The sequence below is a fragment of the Protopterus annectens genome, chromosome 6.part0 (assembly GCF_019279795.1).
Source record: "Protopterus annectens isolate FY-2018-M chromosome 6.part0, PAN1.0, whole genome shotgun sequence".
In the NCBI taxonomy this organism is placed as follows: Eukaryota; Metazoa; Chordata; order Ceratodontiformes; family Protopteridae; genus Protopterus; species Protopterus annectens.
In genome coordinates, this window is record NC_056737.1 from 325,185,956 (window position 1) to 325,212,922 (window position 26,967).

The window sequence follows — 26,967 nt, forward strand, 5'->3', positions numbered from 1 at the left end:
AAACCGACAAAAGAAAGCTCCCTGAAGCAAGATCGGAGCTTGTCACTTGACCATACCATTACATGGAAAAGTATACAACAAGTCTGAAATTCCACTTATGGAATGGGTTAAGTTTGAAGCTTAAACCTGGACTTACTTCAAGGATATGTGCATATCAATGCTTCTACAGTCCTTTTTCACCACAAGAACAGCATCATTTATTTATGTCTATAATTAACACAAGGCATATATTAAGTGCAACTTAGTCTTCATTCCAGGTTAATCAGTTCAATTTCAAAACGTCTTCTTCAATAATTTACTTATCCGAGCTTTTGCGTGGCCTCTGAAAGCTAAACACAGTTTCACTCAGTGCATAGACACGTCTTGAAAATTCTTCAAAGCTCTCAGCATCCAATTTTCCAAGAACTTGTTCATCATTATCCACGGCCACAGTGTGATCCACTGGGATACCACTAAAAGGTTCTAGCTGTTCTCCTGAGTTAAATCATGTGGCTTCCATACCCATAATTACTTCTGCCTGTTCTTCAGGGCAATGCTCAGTGCCTACTGGAAAATCTGTGTCACAAACTGGTTCACCAGCAAAATTTCCAGCAAACTCGCTTGTCATAACTGTCTGATTCACTGCATTGGAGCTCTCAGGTATACCATTGCCATGACTTTTTCTGTCACTTACGATGCAACTTTGAGTTGTACTTTCCCCATTAACATCTACACATAAAACCTTTTCTTTTTGACCTGTTTCAGGATACCTAGCAGAAACACCAAGAGAGGAGGATGCATTTTTCAGACTAGGGTCTCTTGGAGGTGCTGTAACAGTGATTGGCTGAGTTCTGGCTGTTTTGTGATGTCTTATACTGAAGTCTTTCATTTTTTGAACTTGCTTGCTTACGAACTCCTTTTATTGGATGAACCACTTCAATGGAATGGATGATCTCTGAGCCTCAAAAAGTAGAAGTCTGAACCCTAGGAGGTACTGGAATTGCACTGGACATTTGTCAATCGCATTTAACCAGCAACCCATGTTCCATGAAATGGTTGAGATTTGGTAGGGTTGGGTGTAGATCTGGTGTAGACAGGCCATGTTGGAATCTAAGCTTAGCTATGTTTTTGTTAAGAAGATAGACCCCATAATCAAACTGAAACCACTCACCACCTTTGGAATATAAAGGAAATTCCCTCTCCTTCTTGGACAACTTGTCTGTAATGTCTTTAATTACAGACCTCAAACCCTTGTAGATTATAGGATATCGGAGTGGCACTTGCAAGAAACAGGAAATTATTGACACCAGGTGAGCAGTGTAACCCAGGGCAACAGCTGTGCTCAAATCTTCCTTTGCTTGAAAATCCTCTAAATTAGGTAATTTTACTCCACATATAAAATAATCCTTATGTTCAATCACATCTATAGGATAAATGTAGGAAAGTTCTGACAGCAGCTGTCTGCATCGCATGGTCAGTTGTGCGTTCGTCTTAAGAAATGCCTCTCGTTTGGAAGTGCACTCTTTCTTTTGCTCACTTAAGGATTCTCTCTCTGTTTGCAAACACTGGTGTTTTTCTTCAAATGCTTCCCTTTTTGTTTGTGTCAGCCTTTGCTCTTTCCACAGTCTTTGTACTTCTTGTTCTAGGGCTCATTTTTGTCTTTCGAGCTCATTTTGAAGCACCAAGATTTTCAGCTGCAGACATTCATGCTCTCTTTTCAGTTCATTGCTTGAAGCTATAAATCTAATTTTCTCTTCAATGCCTGCTCCTATTCTCTGTTACTATTCTCTGTTATTCTAATTACTAGGCTATTGGCCCTGAGGCCCTTATAAGCCTAGCCAAGAATTTAGCCCATGTTTTGACAAGTCAGCACCCGATGCTCCTGTCCAGCAGGGACACAGGTGGAATCCCAGGGGTGTATCTTCTGTTCCCTATCTAGTTATCCAGGTTGCGCTTAAAAAGGGTTAATGAGGTACTCTGCTTGACATGGAGAGGGAGTCTATTCCACAGAAGGGGGAGTCTCTGGGACACAAATCTGTCTCGCTAATAAGTCCTATTGATGTCACAGACCAGGTTGAGGTCATGCGTGCAGGTTACTCAAGTGGAGCTTGACTTGTGGATGTGCAGCAGTCCCATCAAGGGGGCTCTGAGATTGCTTTGTATGCCAGACAGAGGTCACCTCTGAGGAGTCTGTATGAAACTGAGTAGAGGGACAAGGATTTTAGCCTATCTGTGTATGGTAGATGTTTGAGGCCCTGGATTCTCTGGATAAGGAACGTCTGTGGTCTCTCCAGCTGCTGCATGTGGTTTGTGAAGTACATGCCGAAAGGGGCATTGTACTCAATAATGAGTCTTATAAGGGAGGAATACAGGGAGGTTATGACCTCCTTGTCCCTGGATGAAACGCGCTTACTAATGAGGTGGGTCATGTAGAAAACATCTCGTACAATGGAGGCAATATGGTGGTCAAAAGTCAGTTAGCTATCAACCTGGGTGCCCAAATCTCTCACAACTGATTGCGTGCTTAGGACCTTGTTATTAATGTGATAATTTGTGGGGACATCACTCTCCCCAAAGGAGATGATGATGCATTTTTTGGCATTCAGTTTGAGGCTATGTTTCTGGCACCAGTCATTTGTTTGGGTGAGACCCTCTTGGAGGATGTCCATGTCACTAGGGGAATTGATGACAGCACCCAGCTTGCAGTCATCTGAAAACTTGGTCAGCCATAGCCCACTGATTTTGGCTTGCACTTCAGAAAAGTATATCCCAAACAACAGAGGCCCCAAGATTGATCAATGGGGTACACTGCTCATTACGGGTCTACTGCTTGAGGTGGCTTCCCCTATTTTGACTAGGTGGGTTGTATCAGTGAGCCAGTTTGATACTCATCTGGTGACATACAGATCGATGCCTAGTTGAGAGAGTTCATCTATTATACCTGAGTGGAGAATAGTATTGAAGATTTTGGCCAAGTCAAGGGAGGTGGTGTGCACTGTCTTCCTCTCATCCATGGCTTTGGTGACTGTTACAAAGAAGTAGATGAAATTTAACAGGCATGACCTCCCCTTGATGAAACCAAACTGTGTGGGATTGAGTGTTTGGAGGTTGCCAATGTCCTTGCTATTGAAGTCCACGATAAGCCATTCCATGACCTTGAAGATCAGATTAGTTAGGCTGATGGGTCTATAATTTCCTGGATCAGTGGATGCTCCACCATTGTGAAAAAGGGTTGACAGTAGCTGTCCTCCACTAGGCTGGGATGAAGCTGGTACTCAGGCTTTGGTTAAATAGGGTGCCTAATGGTGCTGGAAGTTCCTGCCTGAGTTCATGTAGGATGCAGCCTGGGTGTTATTGGGTCCCATGGAGGCTGTATTTTTTGCCTTTGAGAGGGTAGTGATGACTTGCTCCCTAGAGATAAGGGGAGGGGGCAAGTGTTGGGGATGTCCTGATTTACTGATGGGGGAACAGAGGGGTGAAGTTTTCACTGATCCTATCTGCCAGCAGGTTGGCCATATCTACGGTGTTTGTGTATGTGGTGACCTTGACCACCAGTTCTGAGGAGATCTGAGGGCTTCCTTTGAGATTGCAGACATATGTGAATAAGGCCTTATGATTGTCTTTAGTAGTTGTGGCCAGTTTGGACTCAAAGTTTGGTTTGGAGGATTTCACTAGTGCTGTTATTTGCTTGTTCAGGCTAAGGAGAGGTTGCTTCCAATTAGGCACCTGCACCTTCTTGGTCCTGGATTTTTTTCCTTTTATTATAGAGTTTATTTATTGCAGATGTTCATCAGACAGGTTTACTCTTCCTTGAGGAGGATGATTTTGTCCTGTCTGGTATTCCTGATTCCATGCAGCTATATAAATGTTCGTATAGTACTTTGGTGTAGGTTTGGACATATGTGCAAGTTCCTATGGAGGGGGAGGGGGCTGTGAAGCTGTTTATACCTTCCCTTGGGAGGTTGTAATCAGCTTTGGAGAAGTTTTTTTGTTTGACCCTAGTTAGGGGTGGGGGTTGGGGAGATAGTGACTTTGAAAGTGACCGCTTTGTGGTTGGATCTTACCAGGGAAGATGATACTGTAGGGATGCTGCAGTGGTTACTCATGTTGGTTAATACTAAGTCCACGATATTATCACCTCTTGTGGGGATGCTGACCAGCTGGTCCAAGACATTTGCACTGCCAACATCAAGGAATCTTTGGACATTTATATTTTGGCATGAGTGGTTCTGCCAATCTATGGTTGGATAGTTAAAGTTGCCCAAGATCAACTTGGATCAAATGGAGAACATCAATATCTGTGCAGTGACTGAGACCTGGTTCAAGGCTGTAGAGAGCACACCTGCATTACCAGGCTATAACTCATACCACACTTTTCGGCCATCTAACCTGGACCAAAACAACAAAGGTGGAAGTGTGCCCATATTCATTAAGGATATCCACACCTCCAGGCTAGTTACATAGCATAATGCTGCCAAGGTTATCCAACTGAAACTAACTCTGGGCAAAACTGCAATCCAAATTGTAGCTTGCTACAGATCTCCCACCATGCCCCAGGATTCCAACTCTTCTTTTCTTGATATACTGGAAAATATTAGGGTTCAACCAAACACCCTAATAATGGGCAATTTTAACTACCCCACTATTAATTGGGAAAACTACTCATGTACCAACTCCTTTGCTCAACGCTTTCTGGAATTCATAAATTCCAATGCCCTGGATCAACATATCCACACCCCCACCAGGGGCAACAATATCCCAGACCTAGTCATTACCAACATGAGTGACCGGTGTTCCACACCTGAAGTCATCTCCTCGTTGGTCAGATCCAACCATAAGCAAATCACCCTAGATATCTGCATCACGCCCCCACCCACCATTAAGGAAACCATGGTAAAAAATTTCTCCAAAGCCAACTACATGCTTCTTAAGACAGAAGTGGAGAACTTCATGACACCCATGCAGATGGACAATACAGTTACAATTACTGAATCCTACACAAATGCACTCCATAAGCACTTACATGAGTGCATGGATCGTGCTATCCCAAACAGAACCAAGACACTGTCCTCCAAAAATGGAAGCCAATCTGGTGGTCCCCTACCATAAACAAACTCTACAACAGAAGGAAGAAACTGTTGCAAAAGAGATTAAAACCCCATGAGTGGAGGAGCTCCCTGGTCAGCCTCAGTAAGAAGTTGAGATCCCTTATAAGATCCTCCAAAGCTAATTATGAAAACAAAATCACCACTGATTCTAAGGACAACCACAAAGCATTATATAGCTTTGTCAAGAATTTCAGTGGCAGCACCCAGATCTGCTCTGAGTTACAGCACAACGGTACGAAAATTACAGAACTAACTAATATTGCCAACATCCTGGCAGATAGGTTCAGTGCTAACTTTACCCCCCTCTCACCCCCTAAAGGGCCCATATCTATACATGAAGAATGCAGCGTCCCTGTAATCACATCGATGCAGGTAAAACTGCACTCTCTAAAACTAAAAACACAGCATCCATGGGACCGGACAACATTCCAGGCTGCGTTTTACATGAACTTCAGAATGAACTGGTTCCCCACCTAAGCACCATGTTCAATCATAGTCTCACGTCAGGCTTTGTGCCCACCAAATGGCACACAGCAGCAGTTATCCCAGTCCACAAAGGGGGAGCCAACACTGATCCTGGGAACTATTGCCCTATTAGCCTGACGAGCCTGGTCTGCAAGGCCATGGAACGTATCATCATGGAACTCATAAACAAAGGCATTGGTAACCTCCAAACTCTGGACTCCACCCAGTTTGGGTTTCTGAAAGGCAGATCATGCCTTCTGAACCTGATTGACTTCTTTGAGGCAGTCACCAAAGCTTTAGACGAGGGTAAGGTAGTTCACACAGCCTATCTTGACCTCGCCAAGGCTTTTAACACCATCCCCCATTCTGGAATTATAGCTAAACTCACTAAACTATGTATAAATCCCTACATCATAAGATGGGTTGCCAACTGGCTCACTGACAGAACCCACACTGTGAAAGTTGCAGACTCCACATCTGACTTCAAACCAGTGACAAGTGGAGTACCACAGGGTTCAATCCTGGGACCTCTCCTGTTTAGTATCTACTTCTCTGAAGTACAGGCTAACACAGAAGGCCTTTGGCTAACAAAGTTTGCAGATGACTGCAAACTAGGAGCCATAGTCGAGTCCCCAATTGATGTGGACATCCTACAGAAGGGCCTCACTGAGTTAGATGCCTGGTGTCAGGGGCATGGCCTCAAGCTCAATGCCAAAAAATGCATTGTCATCCCCTTTGGTAAAAACTCTGTACCCATGAACTACTACATACACGGCAGTCTACTTAACAGTGAATGTGTGATAAGAGATCTTGGGACCCAGGTGGGCAGTAGTCTTTCCTTTAATAATCACATCGCCACAGTAGTCAGGAAATCCTTCTATGTGCCACACCTCATCACAAAAGGGTTCTCATCCAGGAAAAAAGAGGTCATTGTTTCTCTCAACTCGGCACTCATTAGACCCATTATAGAGTACAATGCCCCTTTGGAATGTACCTCACAAGACATCTGCAGCAGCTGGAAAGGCCACAGAAGTACCTCACAAAGAGGATTACTGGCCTCAAACAGATGCCCTACACTGACCGTCTCAAAAAACTCCAGCTTTACTCTGTAGCATATCACCTACTCCGAGGAGATCTCTGCCTAACATATAAAGCTAGGTTAAACCCAGAGCTGTTGGACATGCTACACCTAAAGAAATCCCAATCCCTCTGAGCTACATGCTCTAGGGACCTAAACCTTGTCACCACAATAAAAATGACATGCTGAAGGGATAGATTCCTGTCCCAGAGACTTCCTATACTCTGTAACAAGCTATCCATCTATGTCAAGCAAAGTTCCTCATTAGCACTCTTCAAAAATCTTGATGAGTGGATGGGAAACAGGAAATACACCCCGAGGATCACTTCTGTGGCTCTGCTCGACAGGGGCACAGGAAATTAACTTTCTTGGGTGTCATAAGCCAGGGAACCTTGTTGGCTAGGCTTACTTAGGCCCTTGGGCCAATAGCCTAGTACCTACCTATGAACCTACGTAAAGGGTTGAATCTTGATAGATTCAAAGAGATCCAGTTTGGTGGAGTGGTTATCTTGAGTCAAAATTGGGGTCCTGTAGCTATCTATGATTTGAATATGGGTCTTATCAATGATTAACTGCACCTGGAGTGTCTCCTTTGCATGTTTGACCACCCTGGAGGTGTGTATGTCTTTAATATATATTGCAACTCCATCTCCTTTTGCTTTGCTGCCCAAGGTTTGGAGTCTGAATGTATGATAGGATGAGTAACCTGGTATGGCTGGGGTGCTCTCCACAGCTTTGAACCAGGTTTCTGTGACTGCACAAATGTCAGCATCTTCCAGGGTTAAGAATGCTTGCAATGAGTGCAGTTTCATGTTTACACTCCTAGTGTTTAGTAGCATGACCTTTAATTTGCGTTTTGATGAAATTTTCATGTTGGTAGTTTTTACCTCATGGCATTGCCTAAAAAAGGCACTATGGGTGAGGTAAGAGCCTTTGCCAGACACCTGAAATCCAAGGGAGACAGATGCAGGCCATCTCTGGCAAAGCACCGTGGTCTGTCTATCATGTCTTCTCAGGCTCTGAAGTATTGGATCCCCTTGGAATGACACCATAAACTAAGCCAATTATTAAAGTCAATAATTTTCTGTTTGTATTGAGGCATCTTTCTGGGTAACGGTAAAATGCTGCTTAAGGCTAGGAACATACCTGCCTGGGACACATATTCCGTGAGCTTGATCATGTCTCTCTTTATGTATTCCAGGGAGGTATGTCTCAAGTCATTCATGCCAACATGGACTATGACAGAGTGCATTCGTGATATGGCAGATTCTGGCACCTGACAAACAACTAACCATGACTTTCTCCTTATCCAGCCTGGTGAGGGGCACATCTGTGTGTTTCACAATAGAGTCTCCTATGACTAATATGTTAGGTTTATGTTTAGGCCTTAGTGGCTGTGAGACACAGGTTTGTGGACTATGTGTAATGTGTGGTGTGGTGGGCAGTGGAATTCACGTGTGTTTTTGCCTCGGAAGCTCTTTTGTTTGGGTATGTTTTTGCTGAGGACTTCTGCATATGTGAGAGTGTATGTTGTGTAGGTTTGGTTGGTGGTTGAGGTGGAGTGTTTGTGTTGACAACCTTCTCAGTGCCAGCTGTACTGGCTTGTGAGGGAGAGAGCATAGACTCTAGGTTCTTAATGTAATTGCATCTCTCACAAATTGTGTTCCGAGGTGGTAAGTAGTAGAGGGTTGTCCATGTACATGAGACAGTTGCTATACTTTCTCAGGGTGCCCATATCAACCAGAATGGCAGGAGAAACCGTAGGAAATTATCCATCCATATTTGTCAGAATCTGAGGGAAAGAGGCCAGAGAGAGCTAAAGGGGTAAAGGGTGGAAGGTCTAAGAGGAGTACTGCTAGGTGATCACACAAGCGCTACTAAGTGAAAATTTGTAGCTGGAATACCGCACAATGGTTTAAAACAGTGCAGCTGTGGTGCATGATGTGCAAACAAGCCCAAAGCAGCTCAAACAGGGGTTTAAATACCACAAAAAAATAGAAGGTTTTAGTAACACATAAATCTAGCCAGTCCTGCTAGTCCCTGCTTTCTTTACCAGTCCTGCTACTCTCACTAGCAGAGGGGATAGGCCCCTACCAACACAAGATGGCTGCCAGAAACACAGAAAGCAAACACAAGATGGCCGCCAGAAACAAAGAAGGCAAAGGCAAAGGCAAACAGCTCTGGATGTAGTAAACTTTGTATCCAGACTATGCTACTCAATTTAAGGGTAAGAACACAGTAGAAATTCACAAAAAAAGCAAAGATTAATATCCATCCCACCAGAGTCTATCCTCCCAAACATCTCAGATGCCCAGGTGAGAGCTGCTCTCTCTAAAGCAAAAAACACAGCATCAATGGGACCGGATGGTGTCCCCGGCTGTGTGCTACACGAACTCAATGAGGAACTAAACCCACACATAAGGCTGCTGTTTAATCTTAGCCTTACTACAGGATACATACCCAAAGAATGGCGTACGGCAACTGTGGTCCCACTCCACAAAGGCAGTGCTTCTACGGACGCTGGAAATTACCACCCCATAAGCTTGACGAGCCTTGTCTGCAAGGCTATGGAGAGGATCATAATGGAACTCATAAATAAAGACATTGGGGACCTACAGACACTGGATCCTACCCAATCTGGCTTTGTCAAGGGCAGATCCTGCCTCTTGAACTTGGTCGACTTTTTCGAAGCAGTCACTAAGGCCATTGATGAGGGTAAGGCAGTTCACACAGCCTACCTTGACCTAGCAAGGGCGTTCGACACAATACCCCACTCGGGCATCATAGAAAAGCTCACCAGCTTAGTTGTAAACCCATATGTCACAAGATGGGTTGCAAACTGGCTCAAGGACAGAGCCCACAGGGTTAGAGTTGCTGGTGCCATGTCAGACTCTAAGCCGGTCATGAGCGGTGTCCCACAGGGCTCAGTCCTGGGCCCCCTCTTGTTCAGCATTTATTTTTCTGAAGTGCAGGCAAACATAGGGGGATTGTGGCTGACAAAATTTGCAGATGACTGCAAACTGGGCACCATAATTGACACTCCATCAGACACAGACATCCTCCAGAGAGGTCTCATAGAAATGGATAACTGGTGCCAGAGCCATGGCCTTAAGCTAAATGCCAAAAAATGTATAGTCATACCCTTTGGGAAAAACAAGGTAACCCCTAATTACCACATAGGTGGTAATCCATTAAACACGGAAGAAATTATCAGGGACCTGGGGACCCAAGTTGACAGTAACCTCTCTTTGACACTCACATTGCCAAAGTGGTTAGGAAGACCTTCTACATTGCCCACCTGATCATGAAGGATTCACATCCAGATCAGGGAGGTCATTGTACCCCTGTACTCTTCACTTATCAGACCAATGATTGAGTACAACGCCCCATTCGAATGTACCTTACCCGACACCTGCAGCAGTTGGAAAGACCCCAAAAGTTCCTCACCAAAAGGATAAAGGCTCAAACATATGTCATACGCTGCCCGACTGAAGAAACTCCAGCTCTATTCAGTTGCATACCGCCTGCTCACAGGTGATCTGTGCCTGACATACAAGGCCATGTCCAACCCGAATTAATGGACATGCTCCACCTCAAAAATCCAAATCCACCAGAACCACGAGCAAGAGACTTAAACCTCAACACGGATATAAATAGGACGTGCTGGAGGGACAGATTCATCACCCAGAGACTCCCTACACTATGGAACAGAATCCCAGTCCATGTGAGGCAGAGCCCCTCACTGACTCTGTTCAAGAGAAATCTTGATGAGTGGATGGGAGATCGTAGGTTTACCCCGGGAATCATCTCTGTGTCACTGCTGGACAGAGGCACAGCAAACTAATGGGTATAGTATTCTCATCCTGAGGGGTGGTGAAAGCCACACACACTCTGGCTAGGCTTATAAATGCCCTAGGGCAGATAGCCTAGTATGAACCTATGAACCTATGAACCTATGAACTAGCAGACAAAACAGAACTCACAGTATGAAAAAAACACAGTTAAACTGTAATGAAATGCAGTAAAATGCAGTTACACAGTAATGAATTGTGGTAAATAGCACTGAAATACAGTTAAACAGTAATGAAATGCAGTTAATCTGTAAATTGCTTTAAAACAGTGCAAATGTGATAAATTAGCTCACAATTACAACAGTAAAAAACAGCTCATATAAAGCAGTAATTCAGTAGAATACTGTCATCAATTTAATCGGGCTACCGATAAGCGGTATCAAATGAGGCAAACTAAATGCAGTTGAACACATAAGCACAAGCTGCAAAATGCAGTAGGAAGAGGCACAATATTTTTTTAAGTAGAAAGTGAAGAGACAGAAAATAATTCAAGGTTAAGAAGCTAAAGAGGATTGCATGTAGTTTCTAGGTCTTTGGGACTGTTACCTATATAATTAGATTAGTAATCATCATATAAAGTTGTACTTCTTTCTGTATCAATCATTGTCAGTTTCATGCCTTTCATTTTGGGCTTTCTTTTGCTCCAAAATTTTCCAGGTACATACCTGTAGTGGTAAGAATAGTAGTTGAACAGTAAGGGCATTTCTGTACTTAGATGTTTGGCTCTGTTGACTTCTTCAGCAGGAACTTTGGCTACTGCCAATCGCGTAACAATTTTTCTGGTATCTTGGAATAACTACATCTGGGAAAAATACAACCTTCCTCATCTAACCATTATGGGCTGCACACTGCTGAGTCATATCTTACACGCTGGCCTTTCTTTAGGAAACTTAAGTTCATGCACAGTAAATCTTGACTTAGCCTGTGTTTCATCTTTGTGCAACAGCAGTAGCAGAACAATTAAGATTGTTGCATTACATGGTAGTCTGTTTTCTAAGATTTCCTCCACAGAGCAAGACTTCACATGACTCCCTTCACTGGAATCAAAAAGTGCAGTAAAATCGACTATTATCACTTATTATATCATCTTATAACTTTCAAAAACCTTGTATCGGTAGTGGTTTGACCTTTGAAATCTGATGAAAGGGAAATCTTTCCAGAAAGTCCTCCAAATGGTATAGTTGCAACCACTGTGCGTTACTTCTTTGATAGGACTTACATGTCCTCAACTATATAACTCATGGAACATGGTCTATTGTAGGTCAACAAGATCATGCCAGTGTACTAGAACTCATCAGTTTCACTATTTCTGTAGATTTGCACTCACCAGCTTCCCAGAGGACTACAATCCATTGGGACACAGAGCGTGATAATGCACTGGTGTATAAGCAAGGCACATTGAAGTCCTGTGCTCTGCACAGAAATGGTGTGACTGACAATTGAGCTCTGGATAGTCTATTCTTCCTATTAATATTCCACCTACCATGTGTTTACTATATTTATCTGCTTAATTCTGTTGACAAGTTCATGACAACTGCACCATATAGTTACAGTACACACCTCAGAATAAGTAAGACATCATTTTATATACATTCCAGTTTTGTGGAAAAGTCAAATCATTCTGACCTATGATTGGAAAGTGATTGTATCAGCCAGCTTTGTGGTACAGGGAGTTAGTGTCCTGACTGCAGTCCTTGTAACCCATATTCAACAAGCAGTCCAGGAGCTGACTGAGAGAGAGAGAGAGAGAGACAGAGAGAGAGAGAGAGAGAGATAGAGAGCGAGAGAGATGGAGAGCGTGAGAGAGAGACTGAGAAAAAGAGACAGGAATGAGAAGATGAAGTTTGTTGAAAGCCCCAATACAAGCAAGGCAGTTCAGCCTGAATTGCAACTGACATTTAGTGGCAGAGGCCAGGTGGCAATGTAAGTAGTAGAAAGGGCTGAAGATTAAACCTTCAGCCTGTCATTCTGTGTGTGTGTGTGTGTGTGTGTGTGTGTGTGTGTGTGTGTGTGTGTGTGTGTGTGTGTGTGTGTGTGTGTGTGTGTGTGTCTACCCATGCACTATAGGGCCAGCATTGAAGATTCTGGGAGATACGAATATATAAAACCTTCCAACTCCTGCTGAATAATGGCCATGATCCCCATCTCTCATTTCCCCTTCCCAGTGTCGTTAGGTACTGGGAGTAGAGAGAATGAATGGACCAGTAGGTGTTGAGGGTTTAATGGGCTGTAGGAAGGCAGAGGTGAAAAATGTAAAGAAAACAAATAAAGAGTTGCAGTACACTTACCCAGTTAGAAAGGTACTTCTAAGAAATGCAGGGAATAAGATTAATGCACAATATTGTAATGAACCAACAATGGCCTTCACTGTATCGCCATCAGCTGTAGTACATACATCCTGTAACAGGATGGGTGGCATGATAAGCAATTCATCATCATCATCATCATCATCATCATCATCATCATCACCATCATCATCAGAGTATTGGCAGGTATTAACCCATCCACCTCAGACATTGCACATCAAGTTGAGATGCAGATGTAAGATTCCTGCTGTCCTTTTAACAAGCTCACAAGAAAGGAAGGTTGGCTGTTCAGGTTATACCAGAGCAATTGGGAAGAGGGTGATGATGTCAATGAGATAAACAAGCTAACAGCTGCCTTGCAGTGCTTGTTGTTGCAGTTGTTTTGGAGTCTTGAAGTAAGTTCTGTACTTGGGAGGGCACTCATACCACCATCTTTGTCATAATACCCACACATAAATATGCCACAACTTAAATCCATGTATGTTTGGGGAAATAAAGTTTCAATCACAGCAGAAATATGAGAAATAAACCAGTCAGGCAAGATGTCTGCAGTGATAGTTGATGAGCATCGCACATAGCTCTCAGCTGTCCAGAATTTTGCTGAGGATGTCATACTTTGCCTCATATTTTTGCCCTGTCCCTTGTAAAATGTTTGGAGAATTGCAATCAGTAATACCAGGTAAAAAAGTTTCATATTTCTTATTGTTCAGAAAATGCTTTTCAATACAAAACCTGTTGTTTTGTTAACATTTTTAAGATCAGTGGGGTAATATTTTAAAACATTTTCCTGAATTTGGGCTTTTGTCCACAATATTTTTGGTTTTGTTTAGAATTCATTTTTTTAAAATATTTATTACATTCTCATATTTATATAATGACATAGGTACACACACATTAATAGAAAATATAAACCATAGTAAACAATTTTAATGTTTTCATGCATTATAAGTATATGCTTTTTTTTAACAATTGCCATTCACTCCAACATTATATAAAATTGCTCATTTTCTGCATTCCCTTAAAGCTCACTTCTCCTCCTAAACATTATTGTGTCTGTGGCATATACTGATAATAATCTCAAGTGTGTGTTGGGAATGGCCTGCTGTCCTGGGTTTCAAATCCAGGGAGGGTACTGTTTGTGTGAACATAATGATGTTTAAGGATGTTGCAAAACAACAAAGTTGAGGAAACAGTAAAACTGTATATTTGGAAATAGATTTGACATAATAGTTAAGGTCTTTACCTCACAAACACAAGGTACAAATTTTAATTCTGACCTTGGTTTACTAGCTAGGCTTAAAATGGCCCATCAGGGCAGTAAGCTTAGTATTCACCTATGGACCTACACATTCCCATAAATTCTGTTTTCTATGCAGTTTGCTCCTTCCCTTTTCTAAAGATCCCACATCCATTTTCAATACTTCAATTACAGCTGACTTAGATTTTGATTTCCATTTTCTAGTAATTGATTTTTGGCAGCGAGTACCATTAACCTTAGTATGACATTACTATGTCTGGGCAATCCATATCCTCTATCCCAGATCAACGGAATCATTTCCATAGTTGCATTCATTTGCTCTCCCAACATTTCTGACAAAGTATTATGTAAGGAATTTTTATATCAAGGGGTCAAAACTTCTGCAACTTCTGAAAGCGGATGTCACACACAAAAAAGAAACCCCCCCCCAAAAAAAACTAAAAATGTTTCCTCTCCTCAGAAGTTCAATGGAAAGGATAGAAGTATTTCTGCCAAGACATGTTTAAGGTCATAATGGCACTCAAGCCACCATCTTTTACATCATCTGCTCCTACTTCTGCTACACCCCAAAAGAGGCATTTAGAATAATCTTCTGTGGATAATGAGGCAGATTCAGACTCAAATGAGCAATCCTTGGCCTACTTTTCTCAGGTCCATTTCCCAGATGAAATGGCCTCTGATGATGAAAATTCTCTTTCCTCGACCTCCATGTTAAAGAATCTTTTTTTGGAGAAAACATCTCTAACATGATGAAACATTTTGATTGGAAATAAAGATTTCTAATGTGCAAAAAAGACATTATAATCTTTTAGAGGTAGGCACTCCAGTTCCTGTCCTGTTGGCTATTTCTTGATGCCTTTGTGTATACTTCCACTGCTCCTAAACTCTCAGCCACCAGCTCCTAAAAGACCTGATAGATCTTATAAAGTACCTGAAAATTTACAGTTTTTGACAAGAATTCCTTGGCAGATCTTTCCGTGTTTTTTTTATGGCTGTAGCCTTCTAACTTCCTACCTGCTGCTAATGCCCATCCTTCAGATAAAGACAGAGGAGCAATGGATAGATTGGGAAATAAGGTATATACCTCTTCCAGTCTAGCCTTCAGACATCTGAACTGTCCAACCCAAATGACTAAATCTTTGCTGGCTGTTTTGGGAAACTTAAAACTTTGGCTTTTATGGGTCAACCAGTCAGTAGGCAATAGGCCATGTCTGTGGTGGCTCAGGCTTCACAAGTGGCTAGACATGGCATCAAATGCAGCTACAATGCAGTGGAACCTTCCTCTAGAGCAGCTGCTACAAGTTCTGTTAGTAGAAGACATACATGGCTACACTCTCAGTCCCTCCCTCAGAACATTAAAGCCAAGGTTTTAGAATCTCCTTTAAATAGTGATCTGTTATTTGGCAGTGACGCAGACAGTTTGTTTAAAACTTTGCAAGAACAGGAGAAATGATGAAAGTTTGCAGACAAATTATCCTTAATTTGGTTTCCAAATACCAGGGAAACTACCCTGTAATGCCCACTTCCCTTCCCAGCATGGAGTCCAGGGCCCCTTTATATAGCCAATTAAATGCCTAGGAAAGGATTCCAAAACAAACCAGATAAGGACTCTAAATCTGAGAGGATTCCCTGCCCAGGCAAGTCAGCATGACTGCTCCTTGTTCTCCCCCCTTACCCAAAAGACTCACCTCTTTTATAAGAAAGTGACAGCTCATGACCACAGACAAATGTGTCCTCTCCATTATTCAACACAGTTACAGAATGACTTGGAAGGAAGTCCTTCCATTCAAGGTCATCTGCCCTCCACTTCACAGTCAGAGAAAGTTACTGTCTCCCATCATTCAAGAATTGCTCAACCAAGGTACTGTAAAACATGTGCCATAACAGTATGTTGGAAAAGTATTCTATTCCAGACTTTTCCTTGTTCCAAGAAAAGGAGGAGAATGGAGACCCATATTGGATCTATGCAATCTCAACACTTTCCTCAAGGTCCCCTCTCTCAGGATACTGTCCTTCATACTTTCAGCAAGCCTTTCTGGTGTCCTTACATCTAAAGGACATCTGCCTGCACATTCCATCCACCCTTCCTTCCAGACATTTCTGAGCTTTTCAGCTTACTCATCACACTTTCAAATCTCTGCTTTGCCTTTCTGACTTTCTACAGTCCCAAGGTTTTTGCAGTGTCCAACTCCAGTCATAGGTTTCTGAAGGACTCAGAAAAAGGTAAGCCTTTAAGATTTTGTGATCCTTGGTGGTTGCAATGACTGTAATTCAACTGACCTATAAGCTATACTTCCAGCTTCAAATTAAGTACTAAGATATTCTTTTTTTTAACACCTTTATTAAATTATCACTTAAGACACGGGTAAGCATACATTAACAAAAAAACAAAAGAAACCATTTTAATATGTTTTCAGTTAAATACAGTATAAATCACATATATTTTCTTTGCTACTATCATCAGTCTAACATTACAAAAAAATCGTTGAATTCCTGTCTTAATTTAAACCTCACTCTTCCTCCTGCTGAACATTATTATGCATGTATTGTTCCCACAATTTCCATTTACTTTTATATAATTTGCTCCTTCTCTTTTCTACAGAGTCCTCTTCCAGTTCTTTTATCTATTTTATTATATTCAATACCCAAAAAATACAGTTGGTGTAGACTTTGATTTCCATTTTTCTAGTTATTTTTTTTTTTTGGCAGCCAACAGAATTAAATTTAATAAGGCCTTACTATGTCTAGGCAAATAGTAATGCATTCTTGACCAATATTAGTAAAGTAAAATAACAAAAAATAAACATTCATGACGATCCTTATGTAGAATTAATCAACCATTTTTTTATTTATGAGCATGTCCATCGTAAATAGACTGATTTACGAAGAAAGTACTCGTAAAGAAATGAACTAGCTGACTGAAAGCTGCAGAAGGATGTCTATGAATGTTTATTTTTTATTACTTTTTAACTTTACTTATACTGGTCAAGAATACCTTAGTATTTAAGTTGAAGCTAGAAGTATAGCTTACAGGTCAGTCAGATTACAGTCACGTGCCACTTGTTACCACTGAGGATCGTAGAACCTTAAAGGTTCACCTTTCTCTGTTTTTTGTTAGTTCCAACAAGGGCAAGCTCCTTGTACAAGTTTGGTGAGTCTAACAAGAATACCACTCCACTACATGTGACCTATTTACATTTTTATCTTCTGTAAGACTTGGTGAATTCAGATATATTCCCTTACCTGGATGACCTGTTAGTACTGGCACCCTCTACACAAACCCTCTGCTCCATCTCACCTTTAGCATATCCCTCCTATAAGTTTGGGGGTTCATGATCAGTTTCAAGAAATCCTCACTAGAACCAATCCAAGACCTAGTCTTCTTGGCTGCAGACTAGTCACCAAACTCATGCAAGCTTTCCTCCCTCCAGACTAGGTATAGAGTCTCTCTCTGGTTACTTCTGGTCTCTCCTACCCCTTTAGACTTGCACTGCAAGAGAAATCTTCTGGACACTGGGATTCATGGTTGCAACTATATCCATGATCTCATGTGCCAGGCTCAGTATGAGAAAGATCCAATGGTACCTGAAATCCATCTAGATGATCTCAGCACTCCCATCCTCTTTACACTCAGATTCCTCTTCTTCTCTGCTTAAAGAAAGAAATGCAATAGTGGATATCACAGGTAAACCTCAACCCAGGCCTACCTTTCAAACTGCAGATACCACAATAGGAGTTGCACACAGATGCTTCAGATGTTGCATAGGGGAGTATAAATGGGCTTCTTGAGAGTTCATGAGCAATGCCCACCAAATTTATGTCAGAGCCCATAAACCTGAAAAAGAGATGCAGGTACAATTCAGGTCCTCCAGATTTTCTGCCGCTGAATTTTCACAAACATCACCATAGCCATATGGTACATAAACAATTGGGGGCACCAGATCTTAAGAACAAGTAAACATAGAGGTGGAAACCAACACTAAATTAAGAAGAAAACACCAACAATCCAAATAGAAGAATCCACCTCAGGGAAGAGAGTAGCCAAATCCAGAAAGGAAGCCCACAAACACCAGTGCAGAACTGGAACAGTTTACTGCAGTTTGTGTTACGCTCATAATTCCCTAACAACTTTTTGTCCAAATATTAACCAATAAATTGCTGAAATAAGTTATTAAAAATGTATAGTTTAATTTAAAATTTGATTTAATTCATTCACTCCAATGGAGTTCAGGAAGTTTGCACGGTAGCTTTCAATGGGCGGAGTCTAAGCCTTTTGACAGAATCAAATTATGTCTTCACATTTCAAACAAATGTTCACATCTCTGGAACAATAAAGATTATGAAAGAAGTATAGATGGCAAATTCTTCAGCACAAACTGTTTTTATAGTGGTAGTATTCCTTAGGTTCTAGGTCTTAAACCAAATTGTATAAGGCACAGTAAACAGAGTAACTATAACATTTGTAATATTTTGTAAACAACTTACAATATCTCAGCAACCACTCAAGTTACACACATACTGTCAGCAGCATTTTATTCACCTAGCAGAAACCTTTCATTTGAGGCTAAGGAGTTCTGCCTGTGTTACCTGGTTATTGAGATATTTAGAGAAATGTGAAAATTATATATATATATATATATATATATATATATATATATATATATATATATATATATGGGTTCCATACACTAGATCGAATTTTCATTAATTCGAAATAGTGGATGGAATGCTCACTGCAGCGAAAGTGCACTTAATCGAAAGTGCACTTACGCGAAGTTCAGTACAATGAACAGGTGTTGTACTGAACTTCCGTGCAGTACTCACGGACCTTGGGGTTAGGGCACGGGTCATAGTAAGGGGATACTATCATGACCCGTGCCCTAACCCTAAGGTCTGTGACAACTGTAGCACAGTGAAGGACATAGCAATGTCCTCCACTATAGTGCGATAGTCATGAACCTTAGGGTTAGGACATGGGTTAGGGTAAGGGGATAGCTTTACCAACTAACTGTGCGCAACATTCTGATTTTTGGCAGCAGTGGACAGACTGTTGTTCGCACAAATGATAGTAAACCTATATATATATATATATATATATATATATATATATATATATATATATATATATATATATATCTTTATCTGTATCTATATCTAATCTATATGTATATCTATATCTATATATCTATATCTATATATATATATATATATATATATATCTTTATATATATATATAATAAAACAAACTAATATCTGTTTATCTGCACTAACACAGAGGTTAAATATTAATGCAGTTGAGTTTGCCATTGTGTAAGATTTAAGATGAAATCTTTTAAAACCTTGTAAATAACATGGTTTTAGAATTATTATAAGTAATATTTGACATCTAGAGGTGTCAGTAGGAGTTAACTGCAGATGCACCTGGAGGTGTCATTTGGACGTAATGAGATAAAATCCATCAGTTAGATAATTTTATATACAGTGATGTATTACATGTGAGAAGTAAAAAATCCAGTAGTTGAACCAGAGAATAACTTTGTTAAGCATTCTTAAAAATAAAAGGCCATGTATAAATAGGTCATATGGCATTTTTTTATAACTTTAAAGCTTTTTGTTTTAACACCAGGACACCAGGTGTATGGAAGTGCAGTCATTGATGCCTGGAGGGTGTGTTGCATTTAATATCAATTGCCATATTAACTCTCTTACTTCAGTATTGTCTTCCCGTGATCCACCTCCAGGATTATACTGAATTTTTTCCAGAATAATAAATGAAAAATACTTGACTCCAGTACATAATATTGAATTCCAAAAAAGAAAGAGTATACCATGGCTGGAATGCTGTAAAAAACTTTAATTCACTATAAAACAATAAAAGCAATAACACATGGTAAGTGCTTTCACAGCCTATTATACAACTGCTTCTTCAGACCTAAAACCACACACAGCCTAAACTCATTTATACTAATAAAAGTCCAGTCAGCAGGCAGCATTAATTAAGGCATCTCATTCACTCAGACAGGTTGCAACAGACAGAGAAACCTTTAATGTGAAATGTGTCATGCTTTCAAAACTGGTTTCAAAGAGACCCTGTCATTAAGCCCGGGGGACTTATCACTGGACAGGTGGAACATATTGCAAAATAAACTAAACCCTTACTTGTACAATTCCCATCCTATGCATAATCAACCGATTTGAAACTATTATTCAACTGAATGTGTTTATGTTCTAGGATATATTTACATTGGCCACAACCACCACACTTTGTAGTACCCCTTGCTTTGTTCTTATCCCTGTCTGTTTTTTTTTTTCATTTCTGCAATATTTTTGATGTTGCTTGCTCCCTTAAAGATAAACGGTCTAGATCCCACAGTGTTTTTTCAGTTTATCATTACTTGCCAAAATACACTAGAATGTATTTATTATATCTTTAACAACATTAGAGCATGCATTGTACTGTACTGTAAAAGCTCTAGTATATGAACTTTAAGTTGATTCCACATTTTGTTCATTATTTGATTGCGTTTGTTGCTTGGATTGTTCCTGTGTATCGTATGTATCCCTCTGACTATACAAATAACTGATATTGTTAGACTGACTAATACATTTATTTTCCAGAGTGTTTAAACCAACCCCCAAAAGGGAAAGGTATTTTTGCCCCATCCTTTAGAGATCTCTTCACTGATAGCCCTTACCAAATAACAAGAATATTGTCTCTCAATAAACAAGCTCAAGCTTGAGCCTTTTGATATTGAATAACTCTCTGTCTGAAACCATATGTGCCAGTCTCACAAATTCCTTTAACAAGGCTTTTCTTTTGTGAAAAAGGGTGGGCACTCTTATAGTGCAAGTAACTGTTTGAAAACATAGGTTTCCTAAATATGCTAGATGAAAAAAACATTTGGGTGTTTAATGACAGTGGTGTCCAAGTAATTTATTTTACTGCATTTTACTTGGTGAGTGAATTTCAGAAAAGGGATGGATTGGTTGATGTTAGAATTACAGGATAACAAGTGTATCACCTGACCATAGCATAAATATTTCATTCATAAATCTCAAATAAAGTTTTATCTATTTGAGATATGGGGATGTAAGCAGGTGCTGCCATTCCCAAGTTAGCATTACCAAGCTGGCAAAAATGGGGGGTGCAAGCTGCCTCCATAGCCACCCCTTTGATCTGTTTAAAAAATTCATCCTCAAATCAAATGTAATTGTTGTCTAGAGCTATTTCCATAAACTCCATCAGCAATTTGACTTGTCTAGTAATTAAAAAATCTAAGTTAATAAGGGCTTCGTGAAATAATTCTAACCCGGTCTCTTGAGGCATACAGAAGAAAAGGTCAATAACATCCACTGTTAAAAAACAACACTTTTTTCCAAGTTCTCCCCAGGAAATCCCAGGAATCAGGAATCATGTGAGCTTGTAAATCATGTACAGGTTTCAACATTCTGTCAATCATTACCACAAATGGGTAAGTTTTGGAACCTGCTGAAGATACTATTGGTCTAAATTGGGAGGTTGGTTATATTCTTGTATATATTTGGTAGTCCAAAAATAGTAGGCATCGAAGGGTTAGAATCATTTAAAAAGTTGTAAACATCAGTGTTGAAAACATGTTGTGATAGGCTATCTTCTAGGTAATGATCTGTTTTATGGTAGGATAGATATACCTCATTGATAGAGGCTGCAATGTAAGTACCCCCTTCATATAAAATGTTTAACTTGTCACATATATAACTGAAGTTGTCAAATAAGACAACTCCCCCACCTTTATCAGGTTTCATTATCCTTATAGAGTGGTTCCTTTTAATTCTTCAAGCAACCGGCATTCATCTCTTTTTAAGTTGTAATTACTTGCCTTCATATTGTTCTGAGCATATTGTCTATAAAATTCATTTTCACAGAGGTTGGAAAAGAACTGTACTGTTGGATTCAACATAGGCATGGCTAAACTTTTCTTTCTTAGTTTACTTCTCTTTTCTGATCTTATCAGCCATGCAGACTAGCTCTTATGGCATGGTATTAGGCCACAAAAGCAAACCTGCTCCTTTAAGCTGTTTACATCCCCTCATAGGATAATGTCTTGGCAGATTTACTAAGCAGATCAAAGGAAAGACCCTCACAAATGGATGCTGAACAGGAAGGTCTTCCTAGACATGGTCCACAAAAGTGGTATCCCACAGACAGACATATTTGCCTCCATCCACAACAAACAACTTCCTCTCTATTTCCAGGACTCCTTGTCCTCATGCATGAAGAATGGATGCCATGTCCATTCATTGGAAAGGGAGGTTCCTATATGCCTTCCCTCAACTTCCACTTCTCACAAAGGTTTAACTAAAGATTCAAAGAGACAAACTAAAAATCCTGTTGGTGACTCCCTTTTAACCAAGGCAGTATTAGTTTCCCCTTCTCTACCACCTAGCCAGGGGTTATCACCACAAGCTACTTCATACACGTGACTGACTGACACAGCAGAGGAGCTCACTTCTTCACCCCCCCCCCAACCTGTCATCCCTCAACCTGACACTATGGATGATAGGATTCTTTTTTTTACTCAAATTATTTTTATTTTGATGAAATAACACAATAATTTAATACAATAGTTAAACAATAAGTTAATATATAAACTATGCCAGTTAGGAAGAGTTTGGTTCCATCTGTAGGTTATCATTCAAATTCAAAACTTTCCTCCATGGACTATTAACCAATGGCTTAAGAAAAGTTTGTAACTCTTTAGTTCTTTTCTCCAATAGTATGCATTTCTTCAGTGATGATAGGAATTCCTCCATTTTGGGTGCTACATTAGAGTTCCATCTTCTAGTTATACATTTTCTGGCTATTGCTAACATTGTCCACAACAAATACAGGTCATCTTTCTTCATGTTACTACTATTAACAACATTCAATAAAATTACAGATTTTGTCAAAATACATATATCAGTATAGATAGCGTGAAGAAATGTGTTAATCTCATTCCAATATGGTTTAATATTAGTACAGCCAAATAAAATATGAGACCAGTCAGCATTAGTGGACAGATGACATCTCCAACATAAATTGCTGTTTGAAGAGTTCATTTCTGAAAGTTTCTCATGTGTCATACAGGATCTGTGTAGAAATTTCCAATGAAAAATCCTCCAGAATTGTGAGTAAGAAGTTAGCTTAACTGAAAATAAAATGTTTGTTTTATCTTCCATTGATAATGATACTTGAAACCCTTTACTTAAGTATTGCCAGTAAGAATCTTTAGGAGCTGTCTTATAGACAATTAAAGTGTTATACAGATATAATAATTCATTCTTAACATTGATATTATTATATAGAATTCCAAAAATCCAGTTTATAATTTTGGTACAGTTTTGAAGGATAAGTTATGTATTATTCTACACAGATCCTTAGTGTATGCTGTGACACTCTGAAGAACCAACCAGTCATTAGGGGATAGGCCATAGGTTGACAATATACTTTGTATGTTCAAAGCTTGTTGGTTTTCAGTACATTGCAACCAACAAAATAGGTTATTTTCCCATAAACCAAAAATCTCTCTATGTGTTTTATCAGGGAAATCCCTTGTAATAGTAAATGGTATTAAAAATCTATGCCATACTTTTATATCTAAATTTGTTAATGAACTTTCTAAACACATCAAAATATTGTTTATTAGTGGTAGTTTAGTTAATTTTGCTGTACTATACTGTAAATTTAAACTTAAATAGTGCCCTATCTTTTATCTTTGTCAGTTATCAAAGCATTCTTTGATAAATAATTTTCATTCATTAGTATAATGGAGTGTAACTGTTTCCAGTTGGAAGTGTATCTAGGATTTATCTGATTTATCAATATTTTAATTATAGATGCCTTTATATAAGTTTCAATTTCTGGGAATTGTAACCCCCCTTGTTCCCATTTTCTGATATGATGAGAATATGCCACTCTATTTATTTTGGGGTATCATAGGAATTTCATCAGAGTTGAAGTGATTTCTTTAAGAATTTTCTTTCCTGGTGGAAGTATAAGGGCTTGTGCTGTATATATTTTAGATAACAAAACCATTTTGTCAGTTGTAACCTATCATCAAATGTTATAAACAAATTATTCCATTTGCTTATTAATGTCTTGATTAAGTCTATGGCTTTAGAGTAGTTAAGCTGTAGGGTTTCCACTACATTCTTGCCTAGGACTATTACTAAATAGTCTAGAGTTGAAACTTGGTTTCCAATAATATGATTAACTGGAACCTGTATGTTCTTTTTTTATTTAATAATAAATATTTTGATTTAGATTTGTTGAAGGAGAGTCCTGAGATTTTTTGGAAATGTGTTGTTACTATATCCACTTCACCTAACACTTTCTTAGAGTTGGGTAAGGTAAGTAAGACATCAACAAACATCATTATTTTAGAAATATATTGGTCATATATATTATACCTCTTATCTTTGGGTTATTATGTATTGAAATGGCAAGTATTTCTATGGCCAAAGCAAATAGGATAGGGGACATGGGACATCTTTGTCTAGTACAGCTAGTGATTTGAATTGCTTTGGAAGTAAAGGGACCTAATTTGACATATGCTAGATTATTTTCATAGATTTTCTTTATCATTGTTATAAAAAGGGGGGAATCAAATAACTGTAAGACTTTAAATAAATAACCCCAATTTAAGGAGTCAAAGGCCTTTTGTAGACCTATTATCAATGCTTCATTGTTTCCTCTATTAAGGTAATCTATCAGAGTTAATACTCTTTTAATATTACCTGTGTATGCCTGTTATGTATGAAACCAGTTTGGTCTTCCTTAATTATTTTAGATATGGGTATTTTCTATTGACCATAACTGACATAAATAGTTTAGAATCATTATTCAACAAAGAAATTGGTCTATATGAGTTGCAATGATTAGGGTCCCTATTCTCTTTTAATACAGGGGAAATTAGAGAATATCTCCAAGAAAGAGGAGTAATTGCTAATGTTTGAACTTCAAGAAAGGTTTTATGTAGGAGAGAGATTATAGAAGAAGGTAACAAACTATAAATTTCAATAATTAAGCCATCTATTCCAGGTGCTTTATTAGACTTACTTTCTTTAATCCCATCTATAATTTCCTTTTGAGAAATAGTTTTTTGTAGCTCTAACTTAAGTTCCCCAGGAATTCTTGTTATGTTGGGACTATATTCTCTAACTTCTCACATTCATTTGAACTTATTTTATCTTTATGATGCTCTGCATAATGATAATTAAAAGCCTCCAGAATGTCCCCTATGTCTGAGACTTTTTTCCTTTTCTCATCATGAAATATACTATCAATGTTATTAATTTTTGATTGTATCTTAACTTTCATACATACGTTATGAAAATGCTTAGGAGAGGTAGCATAAGAATTTAATTTCAGTTTTTCCATAGCTAAATTAGTTTTATGGGATAATATTTCATTGTATTTCTTATTTGCTTCTTCTATTTTCTTCTTATTATCTGTAGCAATTAAGTTTTTATTAGACGTAAGAGATAATATTTGATTTTGGAGTTGCTGTAACTCTGAGCCCCATTTTTTAATTTTGTTTTTGTACCAGCTACTGATTTTACCACATAGATAGGCCTTAACAGAATCTCAAACCATAATTGTGTTTGCTTCAGGTTTATAATTAATCTCTAAGAAAAGCTGAAGTTCAGAAGTTATCCAAGATTTAAAGTCTTTAATTTTTGTGATATATGAAGGAATCCTTGAAGTAATAACTAATTGATTGAATTCCAAGTGTATTGTTAACAACAGGGAATTATGATCTGAAAAGTGACAAGGTTGTATTGAAAATTTCAACATTTTAGAATAAAGATCTTGTGAAATATAAATTTTATCTATTCTAGTTTGGGTACCATGTCTATAGTCCTGGTGTGAGAATAGTAAAGAATTTGGTCTCAAAGCATTAAAGGTATCTTTTAATTTAAACATTTCTGTCCATTTTTAACTGTTTGGCTGAGGACAATAGTCTAGGAGATTTCCTATTAGTAGTTTCTGTAATATCTGTGATACAATTGAAATCACCTCCTAGTATAACATTACCTTTAGAAGTAGTTGTAATCAAGTCTAAGTGTTTCTTAACTAGTCCAACCCCCATACCTGGAAACCAGTATAAATTAACCAGGGTCCAAATTCTATTATTAAACTTAAGTATAACTAAGGCCATAAGTCCATCATTATCTAGATGTTTGTAAATGATTTGGGGATTTAAGAAAGTCTTTTTTCATATAATTGTTACTCTGGTCTTATTTCTATAATAAGATTGAGCAAGTATTGTGTATTCCTTAGGGTCCCACATAATTGTGTCATTTATTTTAAAGTGTGTCTCTTGGAGAAAAAACTACTTGAGCTTTGTTTAGTTTAAGATACCTTAGTAGGTTGGCTCTCTTATATGGGTTGTTTAAGCCATTAGTATTTAAGGATATCAAAGTTAAATCCATATCAGAATTCTTTAAAGATAAATAATAAAGGAACTTGTATTAATAGAATCCTGTATACATAATACTCTTCCTGGATAGACAATAGAATATCAATTGTTGTATTTCTATTTATCTCAATCCAAATAACTTTTCCCATGAAAGATAAAAGTAAAACAATTGTGTCAGGCATTTCAAAACTAAAAAAACAGTTAAATAAAAAATTTGCATATTTCACTCTGATATAAACCTTAATACACCCTATATATGGAATGAGATACATTTCTAGTCTAGCAAACAAAACTAAATCTGATAGACTGCCTATCCCAACAATCAACTTTTGTTGGTTCGAGCCCACGAAAACAAAGTAAAAAAATGGAGAATATATTATAAATTAAGAGAAAAATAGTAGTGATAAACAACTAATCAGATATTAATCCAGTTAGGTTTTAGAGATGAGTTACATACACTATTATTAAAAACATTAAAC

The 26,967-nt window shown here is 38.9% G+C and overlaps 1 pseudogene; it reads right to left on the bottom strand.

Annotated features, from left to right (window-relative positions):
- Window positions 1-295: 295 nt before the first annotated feature.
- LOC122803830 overlaps window positions 296-26,967 on the bottom strand; it is a 74,253-nt pseudogene continuing 47,581 nt past the window's right edge.